Source organism: Rattus rattus, chromosome 11 (assembly GCF_011064425.1).
Source record: "Rattus rattus isolate New Zealand chromosome 11, Rrattus_CSIRO_v1, whole genome shotgun sequence".
Classification (NCBI taxonomy): domain Eukaryota; kingdom Metazoa; phylum Chordata; class Mammalia; order Rodentia; family Muridae; genus Rattus; species Rattus rattus.
Genome location: NC_046164.1, coordinates 66,992,074 through 67,010,863, shown reverse-complemented (window position 1 = coordinate 67,010,863; position 18,790 = coordinate 66,992,074).

The window sequence follows — 18,790 nt, the reverse complement described above, 5'->3', positions numbered from 1 at the left end:
CAGTGCGTGGAGTAAATGCTTGCTGTGCGAGCGTGAGGAGCTGAGTTGGGATCCTCAGGATGCACACAAAACTGCATGTGGTGTGGCCCAGTGCCACACAGAGGGATGGGATGTGGAGAATCCCTTGGAGTCTCAGGAGCCAGCTATCCTGGTGCACACAGCAGTAAACGACAGGCGACCTTGATTCATACAAAATAGAAAAGGGGAGCCAACACCCGAGGTTGTCCTGTGACCTCAGCACACACAATGTATAGCACACATACTCCTGTGTTCGCACATGCGCGTGCACACACACACACACACACACACACACACACACACGAACACAGACGAAAGAACACAGGTTAAATAAGATTAAATGAATAAATAAATCCTGTGGGGCAAAATTAATTGTTCCGTTCAGTTTACAGGTGGACGCAGGACATACGACATCCTGCAGTACAGACCTTCTCCCTTAGAGAGGCTTTTGCAGCACTTGAGGTACAGGGACCCTGGGCCTGGGGATGAGGGGACTGAGCAGGGGAAGCTGGGGTGTGGGAGTGAGCAGGGTGCAGGCACCGGTTCTGGAATGTACGGGAGGCTCAGCTCCACTCCAGCAGCGTCCCATTTGGTCTATGAGCACCAGGCTCCAGCCCAACAAGGCACGGCATGAGGAGGTACAGCTTGGCATGAGAGGCTGATCTGAACTTTGAGATGATCTCGGAAGGCTGAGATCTCCTGGAAAGGTGGGAAGAGGTTCTAATGCCCGGGCCTCATCTGTGTGGCTGAGCCTTTTCTGATGCTGAAGGGTTCTGCGATGGATGGCTATAACTTTGAATAGGACTTACAAGAAAGCTATGATATCTAAAGATAGAGCCCAGCCTTGGCCCTGTGTCACGGCCTAGAGGAAGGTGTCACCAAGCAGCCACTTCACAGAGGTGAGCTCCCAGCAGTTCCCCTGCCTCTCCTTGCACATCTCCTAACATTCCTTGCGGTGGGCTGGTCACGGTGCTGTGCTGCACATTCCTAACAGCAGCCTCTTCCGCAGCCACCAGCTACACTGTGACAACCTTTCGTAGGAGGTACAAAGGCCCACAGGAAGAGGTATTCCACGTGTCACCTCACTGAAACAAAATTCTTTGAGGCAGAAACCAGGCCCATCACCTCTGGGACCTTATCAGGCCTGGAACGAAGCAAGTGTAAAGTCAATATTGATCAAGCGAATTGGATTAAAAGAAAACACACTGGAAAATGAAATGAATTGAGAAAAATCAAACAGAGTCCAGGCGTCTGGAACAAGCTGAAAGGTGACTTCAAAATGAGATGGCCACATGGTGACCACTGAGACCACGAAGGTGACCTTATTTGAAATCTATACCCGTGTATGTATGTGTGTGTGTGTGTGTGTGTGTGTGTGCTATGAGTGTGCCCATGCTAGAGAGCACACCACTTTGTACACATCACAGTGTAGCCGGTGTGGAGGCCAGAGAGAAACTTGTGTAAGCCAGTTCTCTCCTTCCATCATTTTGGATCCAGGAATAAAACTCAGGTCATCAGGCTCTGTAGCAAACTCCTTCACCCACCAAGTCAGCTCACCAAGCCAAGGGTCTTGAGGTCAGAACATCCAGATTGTACACAGGAACCCCAGGTCCATACAGCGTCCTTAAAGAATTGCACACGAGACCCACAAATAGAGAAGGCTTCATGCAATGGAGGTGGAAATGGCAATGTTGGAGACACAAGGTCCTCATGAACACCTTGTTTTCTGCCTTCCGGCCTCTAACAAGGTGAGAGGGCTGATTTCTACTGCTTTGACCACAAAGATTACAGTAATGTCACATAGATGCAGCAGACAAGAGCAGGCATAGCAGAAAAGCACTGGTGTTTGGATGTAGACAGTGTCAGCCCTGATCCTTGCTGGGATGGCTGGGCCTCTAAACCTAAAACCCACTTCCTTGAGGGTTGCATGAGGGGATCCTGATTCCTACCCCTGACAGTCACTGTGCTACAATGACAGAGAAATTTCTTGGGCCACGACCTGTGATTGCCAGTCAGCAATAGGATTGGATAGGCCTGTCACAGGCCGCCTCCTCCCTGGGCTCTGGAAGTTCACAGTGAAGAAATGATGCTCTCTACACACTCCAAATGGGTCCTGGAATCTGAAGAAAGAGACCCATTTCTAAGTAAGAAATGAGAATTGGGGTGGAAGGCTGAAAGGATAGAAGACGGCAAGGAACCATTGCCGACAGCTATAGGTTCACTGAGAAGGTAGCAGACCAGCTGGGTTTTAAAGGGCTCCAAGGAGTTTGCTATTATAAAATGCAAAGAAAGAGCATCTGAGGCAGAGGGAGAACACCAGCAGATGCAGAGTGGGGAGTATGGTTTGTGGCTGGGGGAAATGTGAGACCAGAGAGTCAGGTTGCATCCTGGCAACCTGGCTGCAAAGAGTCATAGACTCTAATAGACTCTATCAGATAACCTGTCAGGGGGGTTCGTTTTCCTGTGTTTACTGGTCTAACATAAAGTTACAAAGGATACCTGAATAACAAGCGAAATGAGATTCGCCACCACACAAAGTTGAGTCTATTGGGAATAAACAGGGATTATGATCTGTGACCTTGCGCTAGGCAGACCATGCATCTGAGGAGCCAAGCCAGGGATCTGTGTAGGATCTTTGAGAAAAAGCCATTGGTCATCAAAGCTAAGTATGGGAGCTTGTGTTTACTAATCAGTGGTGTCCCCGGCTGATGGTAGAGCTAGTTTGGTCTATTCTGTGCTCTCTGGTTCTCTGCCTCCTGATGCGGATGCTTCCTCATACATGTCTCCACCTCATGTGTAGCCAAGGGTTCCTAAACCAAGCTGAGATGATTGATACCAACACCATGTCCTTGAACATGCAGACCTATGTGCTGAGTAAACCTCTTCCCTTTAAAGTCGGCCTGTCTCAGGTATTTCAAACAGACACATGCAGAAAACTGGTACCACAGGATGGACTCGTTACCATACTTGAAAATATGGAGGTGGCCTAAAAATTATTAAGGCAAAGAGAAAGGGCAGACTTTGGAAGCTAAAAGAAGCCTATAGTTTTGTAAACAGAGCATCAGGAGTAATCCTAGTGAAGGCTCAGACAAGGAAACCAAGAAGGCACTGGGACACTAAGATGCTGGTAGGAATCTGGACAGTAAAGGGCACCCGAGGAGGGTTTAAGAAATGAGGATTCTTGGAAACTGGTTTAGAGCCCGTCTTCACAACATCATGGCGAAGAGCTAGCCGGCATTTCGTCCGTGGCTAATTCACCTGGGGAAATCTCACAGAGTGGAGCATTCCAACCCGTTGCATGACTATCAGTGGCTGCTCTGGGTCAGAGTTACAGTAGGACTGGGGAGCATTTATAGATATAAAGAATATATAACATAGATACGATGATTGTAAAGACTTGAAGAATTCTGGCCAGGGAAAGAGGGGATCGAAAGGGTGGTTGAGGCAGGAGGCTGTGTGACCTGTTAAAGAGGTGACCAGACATGCTAACAGGACAATTGGAAAAGGACGTGTGCTTCAAAGACCCTGTTCAGGACCGCCTCAGGACTCCAGATTTGGAAATAGGCTTCATGGCCACTGTGGCCATGGTTGGAACAGTCCAGCACAGCTTCTGTGACAACCTCCACAGCACACACAAAGCCTGCTTCTGAAGGTGTGCAGGAGGCCAGAGCTGTGGGATGATGACAGCTTTCATGCAATGCCAAAGTCAAGTTGAGGAGGCTGGGAAAATGATGCTTGGGGCGGAACCCCCGGGGATTCGCTGCCAGGGTGACAATAAATGAGACTGTGAAAGAAGAGCTGCAAGGCAGAGTCCAGAAAGGTGTGAGCCCAGCATCCTGTCACTGCTGACCAGGAAGGCTACCTGTACCAACATGTGACCCATGGCCAGCAAACGTCAGGCTCAGGTGAGTACCCGGGGTTGAAGTTGTTGCAATGTGCTGGGCTGCTAAACAAGATCTTTGAGGTCGAGAGCTGCCCCAAGGCTTAGTCTGGCTTTGCGTTAGTCGTTCTTACCCTTGCCTGTTCCTCCCTTTAGGAATAGCAAAGCGTCCTTGCACCTCTATCACCTGTGAATCTTGGCAATATGCAACTTCAAATTTTACACTGGCTTTTATTTTTGAGATTTAGATATGATTACATTATCCCACTCTTCCCTTTCCTCACTCCAAATCCTCCCATATTCCCCATTCTCTATCAGATTCATGATATCTTTTTTCACTAATTATTTATGAATATACATATTCCTAATTCATAATGCATACTCAGGCTGTAGAATGTTAATTGTATGCATGTTTTCGTGGGTGACTAGTTGGTATTAGATAACCAATCCTACTAGCATTCCCTAGTTGCTTGTAGTTCTCTGTGTAGGGTTGAGTCCTCGTGGGCTTTCTCCCACGTCTTATGTAGTGGCGTTTGTCTAATGTAGTGTCAGATAATCATTTTGGGGACTGTATGGGTGTAGCTTCTGACGATATCAGGTGTACAGTCTCAAAGCAAATTCCCTGTCCTTTTGACCCTCACACTCTTTCTGCCCCCTCTTTAGCAAGGACCCATAAGCCTTAGGCGTGTGAGTTATATCACAGACACACCCGTTTGGACTGGGCTCTACAACTTCACATTTTTATAGGCTGCGGTTTTCTGTAGAGGTCTCAGTCTGTTGCCAAGAGAAGTTTCCTTGGTGAGAGGTGAGGACTATGCTTAGCTTGGGTATAAAGAAAAATATTATAATGCACTCAGGGATTGTGCTGGTTTAGTGAGGTGGGAGTTGCAGGTTCTCCTCCAAGATCCATGGCTTCACTAGTCCTGGACAGCTGGTTAGGTTTTGGTGCTAGGTATGGTTTTCCTTTGGTTAAGCAGGTCTCACGTTCAAGAGAACTGTTGTTTACCTCCAAGATATGTGAACCACTCCTGAACCCTTAGGGTTACTGTACCATGGTGGTCCTTGTTGTGGTTCACAGGCTTCATTGCTGGATGAGAATGTTGGTTGATTTCCTCCTTTGGAAGCTTGGATAACACTTTCTGGTACCACGAAATCTACTCCTTGGAGAGGAAGCCTTTAGGTCAGTTTCAGCTCAGAAGCCACTGGACCCTGAAACCTTTTTTGGGGGGTGGGCAGAGTGGCTTTACCTGGTTTTTCTTTTTCTTGTTTGTTTGTTGTTGTTATTGTTTTGTTGTTGCTGTTGTTTAGGGGTGGGGGAAAATTCAAGACAGGGTTTCTCTGCGTAGCCGTAGCTGTCTTAGAACTTTCTGTGTACATCAGGCTGGCCTCAAACTCATAGAGTTCCACCTGCTTCTGCCTCCTTAGTACTACCATTAAAGGTGTGCACCACCATTGCGTGGTGAAACACATTTTTTATATTAAAAATTTTTATTTTGTGTGCATGTGCATGGATGAGTGCATGTAAATGCCAGTGCGTGTGTGTGTGCATGTGTGTGCATTCGTGTGTGTGTGTATGTGTGAGTGTGTGTGTGTGCATGTGTGTGCATTCGTGTGTGTGTGCATTCGTGTGTGTGCATGTGTGTGCATTCGTGTGTGTATGTGTGAGTGTGTGTGCATGTGTGTGCATTCGTGTGTGTGTCTGTGTGCGCGAGCGTGTTTGTGTGTTTGTGTGTTTGTGTATGTGTGAGTGTGTGAGTGTGTGCGTGTGTGTGTGCGTGTGTGTGTGCATTCATATGTGTGTGTGTGTGTGTGTGTGTAAAGCCTGAGTACAACTTGAAGGATTCAGTTTTCTCCTACCATGTGGGTACTAGAAACCAAACTCAGGTTTTCAGACTTGACAACAATCAAGCTGACTCTACAGGCATAAGCCAGCAAGCAGTGTTTCTCCAAGGTTTCTGCTTCAAGTTGTCTCAAGTTCCTGCCCTGACTTCCTTCATGATGGACTGTGGCACGGGAGTGTTTAAGGTGAGATAAGCCCTTCCCTCCCCTAAGCTGTATTGGGTCCGAGGACTCTATCACATCCACAGAAAGCAAACTAGAACAGAACCTTCCCAGAGCATGGTGGGCTCAGCTACAAATGCCTCAGCCTTCCTGGACACCCCCTCCATCTTGAGTCTATAAGGCTCTACCTTGAACCAGCGCATTAGCCAAATGCAGACTGACTTTGGGCTGTGTGTGAAGCACCGATGACGCCCATTGCTCAGGAAATTCCAAGGCTTTTAAGTAGCTCCAGGAGACACCAGTGCCAAAGAGACGGCACAACTTACATTTGGACGGTGCCCACATCTGTCCCAGAGAGTCACTCTGTCATCCTAGGGGATGACACATCCTTTGATGAGGTTCACTCTAATGAACAGCTCAAGTTCTTTCTTCTTTGCGTGATTTTGTGCACATTTGTGGTCCTGCTGGGCATTCCATTCTGTATCGTTTTTCACAGCATAAGCATTCCTCCAAGCTATTAGGAACCCTTTGAACATGTTCCTGCCCTGCCAATATGCCATTGTTTATCTAAGCGATCACTTATGGTTAGTCATCTAAGCTATCTCTAATTTGTTTTTAACCGCTATTTTTTAGATGCTGCAATAACATCATTATGTGGAAACCTTGGCCATGTCTCTGACTATTTCCTTTGGAGAGATTTTATAAGTGAATCATGGAACCAAATAGGAGCAGCCTTTTGGACGCACTTGGGAAATGTGATCAAATTACTTCCCCCAAGGAGACCACAGCAATGGAAAAGAATGGCTATCTGTTTATATTTTGGGTTTTGAGTCAGAGTTCAACTGTGTGGCTCAGGTTTTCCTGGAACTTGTGATTCTCCTGCCTCAGACTCTTGACTGCTTAGATGGCTCAATGGAGTGACCTGTCAGAGCACTTCCAGCACTGACGTGACCGCTTTACTGAAAATAGTAATTATCTGAGCTAGAGAGATGACTCTGCTAGTAAGAATGCCTACTTCTCTCATAGTGGACCCCAGTTCAATTCCTGGCACCCATATCAGATGACTCACAAGTGCCTATAAGTCCAGCATCAGGAGATCCCACTGTCTGGCTTCCAAAGACACCTGCACATAACCCTACACACGTAATTAAAAACAAAAAAAAAATCTTAAAAATAGTAACTTCCACTCATTTGAAGGGCAGGAAATGGTTTTTAGTTTGTTTGTTTGTTTGTGTCCATGTGTACATGTTCATGGGTGGTGATGCACACCCATGGACACGTCAACCTCAAGTATCATTCTTCAGAGGTTCCATCTACCTAATTTTTCGGGGACAAAAATCTCTCATTGGGGCCTGAAGATAGCTAATGATCCCAGATGTCCTCCTGTCTCTGCCTCCCCAGCACTAGAACTACAAACATATGTTACCATGACTGGCTTGTATGTAGGTTTCTGCGGATGGAACTCAGGCCCTTACAATTACACAACACGCGCTTCACCAGCTGAGCCGTCTCCCAGCCCTAATTGGCTGTATCAGCTGAAATAAGCAGGATGATCAGGGCTTGGGACAGCTGCAGTCTGTTCAACCAGTCTGCCAGTGGGCTGTGTCCACAGCCTGCCCTCCACCTCCTAAAGGCATGGCTTCTGCTTGGGGGCCCCTGACACCAACAGGTTGTCCCCTGTTGGTGCTCCCTGGAGGAAAGACAATGAACCAACCAAAAGCACAAGTCTCTGCTTTGTGGAGATCACAGCCTACGATACTTGAGACAGAGTGACAGGCACCATAGGGCCTCCAGCCCTCCCCGTCTGCTTCTTCGGTGCTGAGCATATGGTGTACGTGGAGAGTAGGGCGCCCATGCAGCTGTAACGCAGTGACTGCCAGGAGCCCCACAAGGCAGCAGATGGGGAAGAGACCTCTCTAGGGCCATTAGCAGGAGCATAGCTACACTGACACCTGATTTCTGACTTCTGGCCTTATGGAACTAAGAAAAAGAATTGTTGTTCTAAGCCGCCTGTTGGTAGTGATTTTGTCTGACAGACACAGGCACTAATCCAGGCTTGTTGCTCTGACAGGGAGAATTGGCTACTGGGGTAAAGGCCCTGGGATACCCCAGCTCGTGCATTTGAGGGAGTCAGGGTGCACAAGCTTAACCTGAGCTCTGCTGCTCTGTTCTCACAAAATGGGTCAGTTTTGTCACCTCTCAGTGCCTCGGTTTTCCCTTCTGTAAGTTAAGGATAGTACCAAATGCCCCAAAGGACTTCAGAGTGGCACACATTGGTCACCCAATACTGATTGTTCTAGTTGTCTGTTGCTAGGATAAAATGCCTGGACAAAAGAAACTCAAAGGAAGAAGGGGCTTATTTGTTTATAATTCCAGATGACAATGTACCCCTATGCAAAGTCAGGCAGGAACTCGAAGCAACTTGAAGCTCTAGCCAGTCAAGAGCAGAAGAAGGAAGATCTGTATGTTTGTTGGTGTTCATCTGTCTCTTTGCTCTCTACACTTACACAGTTCAGGAACCCTAGGGAATGGTGCCGCCCACAGTGAGCTGAGTCTTCTCACATCAATGAATACAATCAAGGCAACTCCTGAAGACACGCCCACGGGCCAACCTGATCAAGGGAAGCCCTGCTTGAGACTCTCTTCCTAGGTGACACTGGATCTCCTGAGACTGGTGTGCTGGTTGGCAGTGTCACTGTCCTCAACTCTTTCCATCCCTGTGACACCTTTGATAGAAACAGAACATGTCTCCGAAGATGTATCCACTTGACATAGATCATTTTGATCTAAAGGCAATGAAAGATGATCAAGAAGAGAGAGGTCTTCAGGCCTCCCTCCCCCCCCTCCTCCACCTTCCTCCTTGCAGTTTACAAAGAGGCTGTCTAGAAGTCCAACTGGTTCCTGGGTGTGTCCTTCTGGAAGGCTCTGCCTCTGGAGCTGCAGCTTCTCTTTGCCCTCTCCATTCTTCAAAGTGTATTTCTTTGCTAAGAAGCCAGTCACCCAGGCCAAGCCTCTAGTTAGCTGCTCTTTCTCTGCCTTGTGATTTTGTGAAGCCTACGAATAGCTAACAAATTGCTTTTCTCTTGTTAATCATGTTTTGCTATGAAGTCTCTAAACTTGGAGCTTTGAGGGGAAATGGCTTTTTTGTCCTCTCTATTCAAACCTTTCCTTCTCCTTATTGTAAAGGACATGGTCATCAACATCACTTTGATGTCCCTGGTGTGAACCGGATGCCTCCAGGAGCTCCCAGAGGCTGCTGGATGTCTGAGAAGCCTGCTGGAGGGGATGTGAGGGAGACTCCCACAACTTGCATAGTGGGGACAGACAGGGTGGGCTGCCAAGAGCCCATGGAAGGATGGAGAATGGGGTAGGCTGTTGCCAGGGGCATTGACAGGCAAGAGCAAATGTGAGCCTTGGCAGCTATGGAGGACCATTCTTTCCCCTTTACAGCAGAGCCCACCCCACCTGTACATGATGGGTCAGGCACACAGACAAGGCATTGGACAGGAGGCAGAAATGGAAGAGGCAGAAAGAACCCATCCAGGTTCCTCTGTGGGCTCGGAGGTGAACTCAGGTAGGGAAGCCAACACTTCACAGCAGGTTAGACCAGAATTGCTATAAGTCTCCTGAGTTCAAATCCCTAGCAACCACATAAAAGTCAGACATGGCCATGTGCAACTGTAACCCCAGCATTTAAAGGTAGAGACGGGCAGGTCCTAGGAGTGAGCTGGCAGGGCCGCCTGTCTAGCCCAAACCACAGGCTTCCACTTCATAGAAGATGCTTCCTCAAAAATGAAATTATAGGTGTCTTAGTTAAGGTTTTATTGCTGTGAAGAGACACTGTGACCAAGGCAACTCTTATAAAGAAAGGCATTTAGTTAGGGCTGGCTTACAGTTTTGGAGTTTAGTCCAGTAGCATCCTGCAGGAGTCATGCAGGCAGGCAGACGTGGCGCTGGAGAAGGAGCTGAGATCTTCAGGCAGCAGAAGGGGGTTGTGTGCTACACTGGATATAGCTTGAGCATAAGAGACCTCAAAGCCCACCCCCACGGTGAGACTCTTCCTCCAACAAGGACACGCCTACTCTAGCAAGACCACACCTCCTAACGGTGCTTAGTCTATGGGCTAAGCATTCAAACACATGAGTCTATGGGGGCCATTCCTTTTCACACCACCTCAGTGGCCGATAAGGGACAGTACCTGAGGTCCTCTTCCAGTTGTATATGTGTATAGGTACATGTACACACACTTCTTTGTCTGAAATGTCCCAGGTCTGGTAGCTCTACATAGTCATATCTACACATTCATATCTACTTATCATGAAGGCCATGCCTTCAACTCCAGCACTCCAGGGAGTGGGTATTCAGCTGAATCATAAGATAGTGCAGCAGTGAGGTAAGAGAGCCAAAGAACCCAGGTCACTGATGAAAGGACACATCCAATGAGGCATTCAAAGGCTGGAGTGTCCAGCTGGTGTTTTTGAACAGACCCTGGGTAAACCTGAGTGATCATAGCACCTTAGTCCTTCCTATACCACTCCCATGGGGTAAGATGTGACCGCATCCTCCTGTGGGAGAGGACAGACAGCCTGTTCCCAACCATCTGATGAAGGTGGCAAAGAGGAGGACCAGAGGACACATGCGCAACCACTGAGCACCTTCTCAGAATTGCTGTTCTGAATGTTCTAAATGATCAAGGAAACAAGTGATATTCACACTGACACCTGCGGCAGAGAGGGAAAGAGAGACAGGGGCACAGAGAGAGACGGAGAGAGCAGAGACAGAGACAGAGACAGACAAGAGACACAGAGACATAGAAGCTCAAAGCTTTGCCAACTGGAAGTAGCTCAGCTGGTAACATGCTTGTTTGTACAACTTCTGAGTTCAACCTCAAGCACAAGAATCTGAGTTCAATTCCAAGAACCCACATTAGGAGAAGGAGAAGGAGGAAGAGAAGAAAGAGGAAGAAGAGGAGGAAGAAGAAAGAAAAAGAAGGAAGAAAGGAAGCAGCAGCTGAGTATGGCGATATGAAGTTGTCATCCAGTACTAAGGAGGCAGAGAGAGGTGAATCCTGAGACTCCTGGTCAACCAGCCTGGCCTACCTGGCAAGTTCCAAGCCAGTGAGAGACCCTGTCTGTCTTAGGTTTTTGTTGCTGTGAGAAAGCACCATGGCCAAGTAAACTTATAAAACGAAGGGTTTATTTGAGGTATACAGTTCCAGAAGGTTTGGGTCCATTACCATCATAGTGAGGAGCATGGTAGCAGGCAGGCATGGTGCTGGAGCAGCAGACAGTTCACAAATGGGAAGCAGAGAGCTCACTGGGAGTTGCATTGGCTTTTGAAGCCTCAAAGCCCACCCCAGTGGCATACCTCCTCCAATGAAGCCACACCTCCTAATCCCTTCCAAACAGTTCCACCAACTAGGTGGACCAATTATTCAAACATATGAGCCTATGGAGTCCATTCTCATTCAAACCATCACACTGCCAAAAAAGGTTGTCCTCAGGCCTCCACATGGACACACACACACATGTGCATCAGGACCTGTGCACACAGACAAACATGCACACACATATATGTAGACATGTATGCACACACACATAAAAATGATAAATAGTTCTGCTTTTTGCCTGAGAAAATCCACAAGGTGGTGTGAGAACCAAAGTCTGGAGGCCTACCACAGGTTAGGCATTCTAGCACATACCCTCAAGATGACTGTTGACGCAATTTAGTATGGAGATGTCCAGGCCCTTCTCCGGTGCAGTCAGTCAGGCTGGAAAGGGCTACTAGAAAGAGTGTGTGTGTGTGTATGTTGTGGGGGGGGGTTCAGGAAGTTCCTGAAACCCACCACAGCTGAGTGAGGAAACACTGCAACTGAAACAACAGATCTGCCTGCAACACCAGTCACATGAGCCCAGCAAGCTTTCTCAGAGGAAGCCAGCCAGGATTAGAGAGGGAGGCACTCTCCCAGGACTCCCATTATAAGATGGAGGGAAAGAAACACTGGCGTGTGTGTGTGTGTGTGTGTGTGTGTGTGTGTGTGTGTGTGTGTGTGTGCGTGTGTTGGGAGGTTCCTCTTAGCCAAGAGGGAAGGTCAACCCATAGCCAAGAATGGCTTCTCCCTGGTCTGTGGCCAGCTCTGGGGATAGTTCCCATAGCACATGCCTGGGGAACAGAGCGGCCTGGCCTGTGGCTTGGCTGGAGCCCACAGCCCATGCATTCCCCTATTAGTGATTTCTCTACCATGAAAGTGGACACCAGCTTCTGGAAGAAGGTTGTAAGAGTCTAAAACCACAGGGCTGGAGGGGCAGATCTCTTGCCTATTGGTTTCCAAGGTGATGATTTTTATGGGGGAAAAACATTAGTGATGAAAGTTTAAAACAGAGAAAAGTGCCAGGAGATGTTATTTTAAAGCACCACCTGGATCTCCCTCACTGGGCTAAACTCATGAACCTGTCACTTCTGTGGAAATGGCTGGCTTGGCCTGCCTGAAGTGTGAGCCTAGTGACAGACTCCCTAGTTGCTTTGGCCACCAGGAATCTCCCAGCTGAAGACAGAACTCCTGTGTGTGAGTGGCAGGAGCATCTGTGTATTAGTTTGCTAGGGATGCAGTAACAACACTCCACAAACCAAGGAGACTGCACAACTACAATTGGTTGTCCCATAGTGCTAGAGGCTAGAAGTTAGATCTGGGTGTCAGCAGGGCTGCATTTCCTCCAAGGATCTAAGGAAAGATCTGTTCCAGGTCTTTCTCCTCATTTCTGGCATTAGAACTCCATATACGCTGGCCCCTCCCCCACTGCATATTTCAATGTGGGAACTGTGTCTTGTGCCTCTTTGTCTTGGCCCAGTGGCTATTTTACAAATACATAGTTTTGTATATGTAAATGCATTTGAATGCCCAGTCTTCTTAGAGCGAGGTGATCCTTATAAATAACCCATCAGGAGCCAGGGAGATGTCTCAGTTGTGTTGCTGCATAAGCCTGAAGATCAGAGTTCAGATCCCCAGCTCTCAAGATAAAGGCTAGGTATAGCTATGTACATATGTAATCCTTGTGTTGAAGAGGCTGACACAGAAGGATCACGGAAGCTTGCAGGCCAGCTAGTCTGGCTAGATTGATGAACTCTAGGTTCACTGAGAGACCCTGACTCAAATAGTGTGAAGAGCAGTTGAAGAAGACACCTGAGGTTGACCACACACACACACACACACACACACACACACACACACACACACACACAGAGACAGAGACAGAGAGAGAGAGAGAGAGAGAGAGAGAGAGAGAGAGAGAGAGAGAGAGAAACTTCTGTGGGCGAAGCCCTGGAGTCCATGTGGCAGACATGATTAACAAGTCATTTCTAGCTTTCTCTTCTTCCCTAGCTCAGTGGTCTTCTTGGAGCTGTTAAGGTCTTAGAGGGTCTCATGGAGGCCCTGGGTGTGCAAGGTTGGAGCCGAAAATTGCAACAAGTGTGCACCCTAGGCTCGAGGCTGCTGTTTACCTGGCAACAAGGGCTTTGTCATGTCTTTGGCTCAGTGGTTGATCAGGTTTCCATGCAATACATTAAGACACCACAGTTAAGCCCGTGGGATACCTGCAAGAAAGAAACCACGGGAGTACTCACCTCTCTAAGGCTGGTCAGAGTCCACAATAGGGTGCCTTGGTAAGAAAATCTGCTGCAATGAGAATCACAAGGACAAAATAAAATGACCCTTTCTTCTGCTATTGACCTTGCCTGCCATCAGCTTTTTAATACGGGAGTCTGAAATTATGGGCAGATCCAAGCACGTGGTCCCTAGCACACACTGCTTATACATGCTAAGCACTGTGCTCAGGCCAACACGCAGGCTTCTGACACCTCTACCTGGGTCCAGTACACCAGGTCTCTCCACACCACAGACTCTGACACTTCATGCTTCTTGGGGACCAGTTTGTGTCCCTCACCGAAATTAGGTCATTTCCAGAACCTCGGGGTGCAGCTGTGTGTGGAGACTGAGCTCCTGACGACATGATTAAAGCAAGGTCACACAGGTGGGTCTGGATCAATCTTAGCAGCAGCCTCTGACAAGAGGAGTCGGAGACACAGAGACAGAGGAAGAGCTTATGGGACACAGGAAGCAACGCCTTCTGCAAGCTAAGGAGAGAAGCCCCAGGAAGAGCCCCTCCTTCATCTGGGCCATTGGTCTTCAATGTTGTGAGACGATACACACTTGCTGTCTCTGTACCCAGGCTGTGGGCTTTGTTCAGTCAGCCAAGTAGACACTCTCTGCTTGAGAAGCCACCAAACTCAGGTATAAATTAAATAGACATTGGAAGAAAAAATAGTCAAAATATAGGCAAAACTTCACTTCAGAGGTCAGCTAAGAATTACTTTCCTAACAAGTGAAACCATGTTTTTCATGTGTAGCAAGAAGAATGTGTGATGAAGGTTTTTGTTCTGCTCACTGATCAGGGGGGAGGAGGAGAATACAGAGTCCATGCCTGGCATGCACAAGGAAGCCTAGCTTTTGACCACCAAGGGCCTGGTGGCACCTCTACGACAGCTCCATTGGCGGGGTCTGTAGCGTAGGTCTGTAGTGTTGTAGGTTACCCACTCTTCTTACTATGGCAATGGCTCAAGGAATCTGACAGGAGTCAGCCTGGGAAGAGCTTGATACTGTGTGTGGAGGCAGAGGGAAGAGGAGTGTGTATGCAAGGACAGCACCTAGAGTGAGGCTGACGGGAAGGCACTCTACTGCCTCCTCCCTTCTTCTGGCTTCCAGTGGGTTACTCTCTGGTCATCAGCAGGAGGAGTTCCCCCTCCCTCTCTTATTCCCTCTCCCCAACCCAGCTCCAATGGGCTTCTCTCCACCATGCATCCAAGACTCTTTTGAATCATTTCTGCTCCTCTGTAGCTTTCTTCTCTCTCCTTCTTTCCTTTCCTCTTCCCCTCCCCCTCCCCCTCCCTTCCCCCTTCCTTCTTTCTTCACAAAGTCTCACTGTGTGGCCCAGGCTGGCCTGCCTCAGCCTCTGTGCCGTTTAGGTTTTTGTCTTGTTTTGTTTGTTTGTTGTCAACTTGATACAAGCTAGAGTCATCTGGGAAGCGTGAACATCCATTGTGGCATTGCCTCCATCAGAATGGCTGGTAGGCAAGGCTTTGGGGGCATTTTCTTGACTCATGATTGATGTGACGCCACTGTAGGCGTCACCCTGGGCTGGTGGTCCTGAGTTGTATAAGGAGGCACACTGAACAAGCCATGGGGAGCAAGGCAGTAAGCAGTACTCCTCCACGGCCTCTGCATCAGCTCCTGCTTTCCTCTGGGTTCCTGCTTGAGTTTCCACTCTGACTTCCCACAGTGAGACTGTGATCAGGGGGTGTAAGCCAAATAAACCCTTTCCTCCCCAAGATGTCTTTGGTCATAGTATTTATCACAGCAGTAGAAACCAGCTTGGAACAGTGTCAGGCTACGGTTGAAGTTGTGCACCCTGGCGCCCAGCTTCAGCAGGTTCTTTTTAGATGTAGGAGTAGTGGTACTTGCTAATAGTCATACTCGGCTCTCATAAGCCAGGCAGTTCCTGGCCTCCGAGTTTTCCATGCATACAGCTCACTGTCAGTTTGTATCTAGACGCAACTTTATTCACATGTGTGAACAGGCATGAAGCCACAGACTACTCTGAAGATGCACAGTACACGTCTTGAAATGTCCCCTGTCCCTTTCCTGTCATGTACATGGCAGGAAATAGAGGAGAGGCAACAGCTGGTTTGCATCAATTACCTAAATCAGCCAGGTGGGGAATGGCATTGTGGCCCTCTTACAGGAGAGGAGCTGAGGCAGGCTCAAGGCTCAAGGTCAGTGTCAAGGTCCCAGCATAGAGGAGGCTCCTGTCTGGGTCGCTGGCTGGGTCAGCCTCACGGAAGCATCAACACTGACACATGTTAAGGATGCTCCTTGGTAAGCTATCGGTTGTGTTTTTCTGTGGTGTTGAGGTCATAGTCTTTCTACGGGCCACTCAAAGCATCCACCTGCCTCAGACGGGTGCAGGTGACGTCAGACCAGCCGTGGTGTACAAACAGGGAGTAATAGGCCCCAGGCCTGTTTTGACTTGGGAGGTGCCTCTTGTAGAAGTCAGGATGCTTTTTCAAAACTTCCTTCGTTTTGTGCTTTTGTACCTGGCAGGTCAGGCTCTGGTAGGTGTAGATCCAGCACGTGGGGCAGGAAAACAGGACTTGGGGCAGGAAAGGATGGGCTGAACCCCTGAGGGTGCCGTGGCTCACATGTGATCCTGTCCTTCCTCACCTCCTGTCTTGTTGCTTTGACAACATGCCCAGCAAAAGCTACCTAAAGAAGGAAGCAGCTTTGCTCTGGCTGCTGGTCTCAGGGCTTGTTATCCATGACGGCAGAGGAGGTCCGGCACCAGGAGGGGACGGTGGCTGGTGACATTGCATCTGGTCAGGGAGCACAGAGATGACTGCTGGCGCTCAGCTGACTCCCATGCACTCTGGGGCCCCAGCCGTGGAATTGTTTGTATTTCTGATGGGCCTTTTCTACTTCAATTAGCCCTTATTAGATAATCCCCTGTGCCTGGAGGCCTGTTTCCATGGTGATTCTAAATCCCATCAGGTTGACAATCAAGATGAACTGCTACACTCCCTGACTTCCAGGGGACTGGACAGGGAGGCTCCAGTGGCGTCTCCCCAGGGGGACAAACCAGGAATCACTCAAGATGCAGAGAAGTCAGACCCACAGAGGATACTCTGGCCTCCCTGCCTGTCTTAGGCTAAGACCCTGGGTGCCCACGTGACAGTAGGTTGTACATAGTGCATATGCATTCAGGGTCACCATAGGCAAAGGGTTGGCTGATATGCTAGCTCTAGGGACTACAGGTGGTAGTAGTGGGGTTGAGGGGCAGCCCTGTATTGTTGTCAGGCAGTGAGTGTCTGAGAGCCCCTGAGCAGGGTCCCCATTGCAGACAAGAGGTCCCTAGTTGAAGACATAGCACAGTAGCTTCTGAGGTTCAGGCATATTCCAGGTCCCTGATTCCTTCCCCCGTCATGGATGAACCTGTGTATCCTCGGACCTCCAAGTCCATGTTAGGGCAACAGCCAAGAGCAGGGAGAGGTCCTGGGAGAGCAAGTGATTCCTAAAGACTCTCTCCTGAGCCTAAAACTGGGCCAGATGCTGTGTTTACTTTTTCTGCTTTTCCCTGATTCCGAAAGAATTAAGCAATTAACCTGCGCACCTGTGTGTGGTGTGAATCGTGTGAGACTTCAACACTTGGCGTTTGAATCTTTGGAACACCAGGAACTTAATTAGTTTGCTGCAACCAAGAGGCACGGATTTGGTGGTTTAAACAACAGAAAAGCCCGATTGATCGCCAGCCCAGGGCTGGAGGCTGGAGACCTGGCCAAGGCCACGGCTGGCTGGTTCCTTCTGAGGGCTGTGATGGCCAGTTGGGCTGTCAGGCTTACGGAGGCATCGTGCACATCCTCTGATGAAGTTCTTGCTGTGTGCATGTCCCTATGTCCAAATGTCCTCCTAAGACACCAGTCACTGGAGTATGGCCCTTCCTCCAGCATGGCCTCATTTTTACTAAAGACACCTGCAGTGACCCAGTTTCCAAACAAGGTCACATCCTGATGTGCTGGGGGTTAGGGCTTCAGTGTAGAAATGGCAATGTGTGTGTGTGTGTCCAACCCATGTTAATAACTAATGTTTGCTTGGTTTCCATGTTACGATGCCCCTGGCCATTTGAACAACTGTCATGGAGGGAATGTTGTTCACCATAAACACCATCCACTCTCCGTTTCCAATGACTAATCCATACCTGTTACGGGCTGGGCACCATTGCAGGGCTTTGGAGGACATGAGTGAGCAAAGAGGTGAGAGTGCCACTCTCGCGCCATCCCCACAAAAGAGCAATGGCAAGGAGCACCTTAGCCTTCTACTTGCCCTGCAGGCTCTACTCTGGTCATCACTTCTAGCATAGCAGCAAACCCCGTGAGGTGAGCACAGTTACTCCACTGGCATCTTCCAGGGGAGGAAAGTGAGGCAAATTCAAGGTGGTGGCAACAGTCAACAGCCCCAGGCTGGAGAAACAGTATCTGACCTCAACTAAGTCAGTTCTCTGGAAGACCTGCACTGCACAATCCAAACCCAGGGTATCAGGAGAGAGAAGCAAGGAAGGGAGAGGTGGAGGATGGATACTATGGGTATCTCTTACTAGGACGCCAATCACGTCAGGCCTACCCGTCTGATCTGTTCAAACCTACTTTCCTGGGTAAGGACCTTGTCTCCAGTTTGTAGGGGGAGGGGTATAAATTAGGGCATCAGCACAACTCAGGCCTAAATAAACACTAGCTAATTCCAGAATGTTTTAACCGCACTAGAAAGAGCCCAGGGCTCACTAAGCATTCACTTTTCCATTCTCCTTCCCTGTACCTGGCTGCCGGCTATCTGCTTTCTGTCTTTCTGATCTGTCTAGTCCAGATGACTCACACAGAAGCGTATAGTCATGTAGTGCATCCACTGTCTGGCCTTTTCTGTCTGGCATGGCTCACACAGCTCAAGGTTCACAGAGCCACTTGTTTTCCTCCATGCTAGAGACTGAACCCAGGACTCTGGGTAGCTATAATGCTAGGCCCATACTCTCGATAGCCAGAGTCATAACTAACCAGGACCCCTGGGACTTTGCACAAGGTCAGACTGCTGCTGGTCTGTGGATGTGCCCATGTGCATCCACTGGCTAAGTAAGCACAAGGCATCTGAAGTGCCTGGCACTGCTAGGCATATTCCCCAGTCTGAGTCATCCACGAGGGGAATCTCAGTGTGGATACTAGACTTGGAGTTGTAGGCAATTCCCGTGAAAAATAACCATGAAAATGATTTCCCTTTCGGGGTCGGGGCAGAACTGTTCT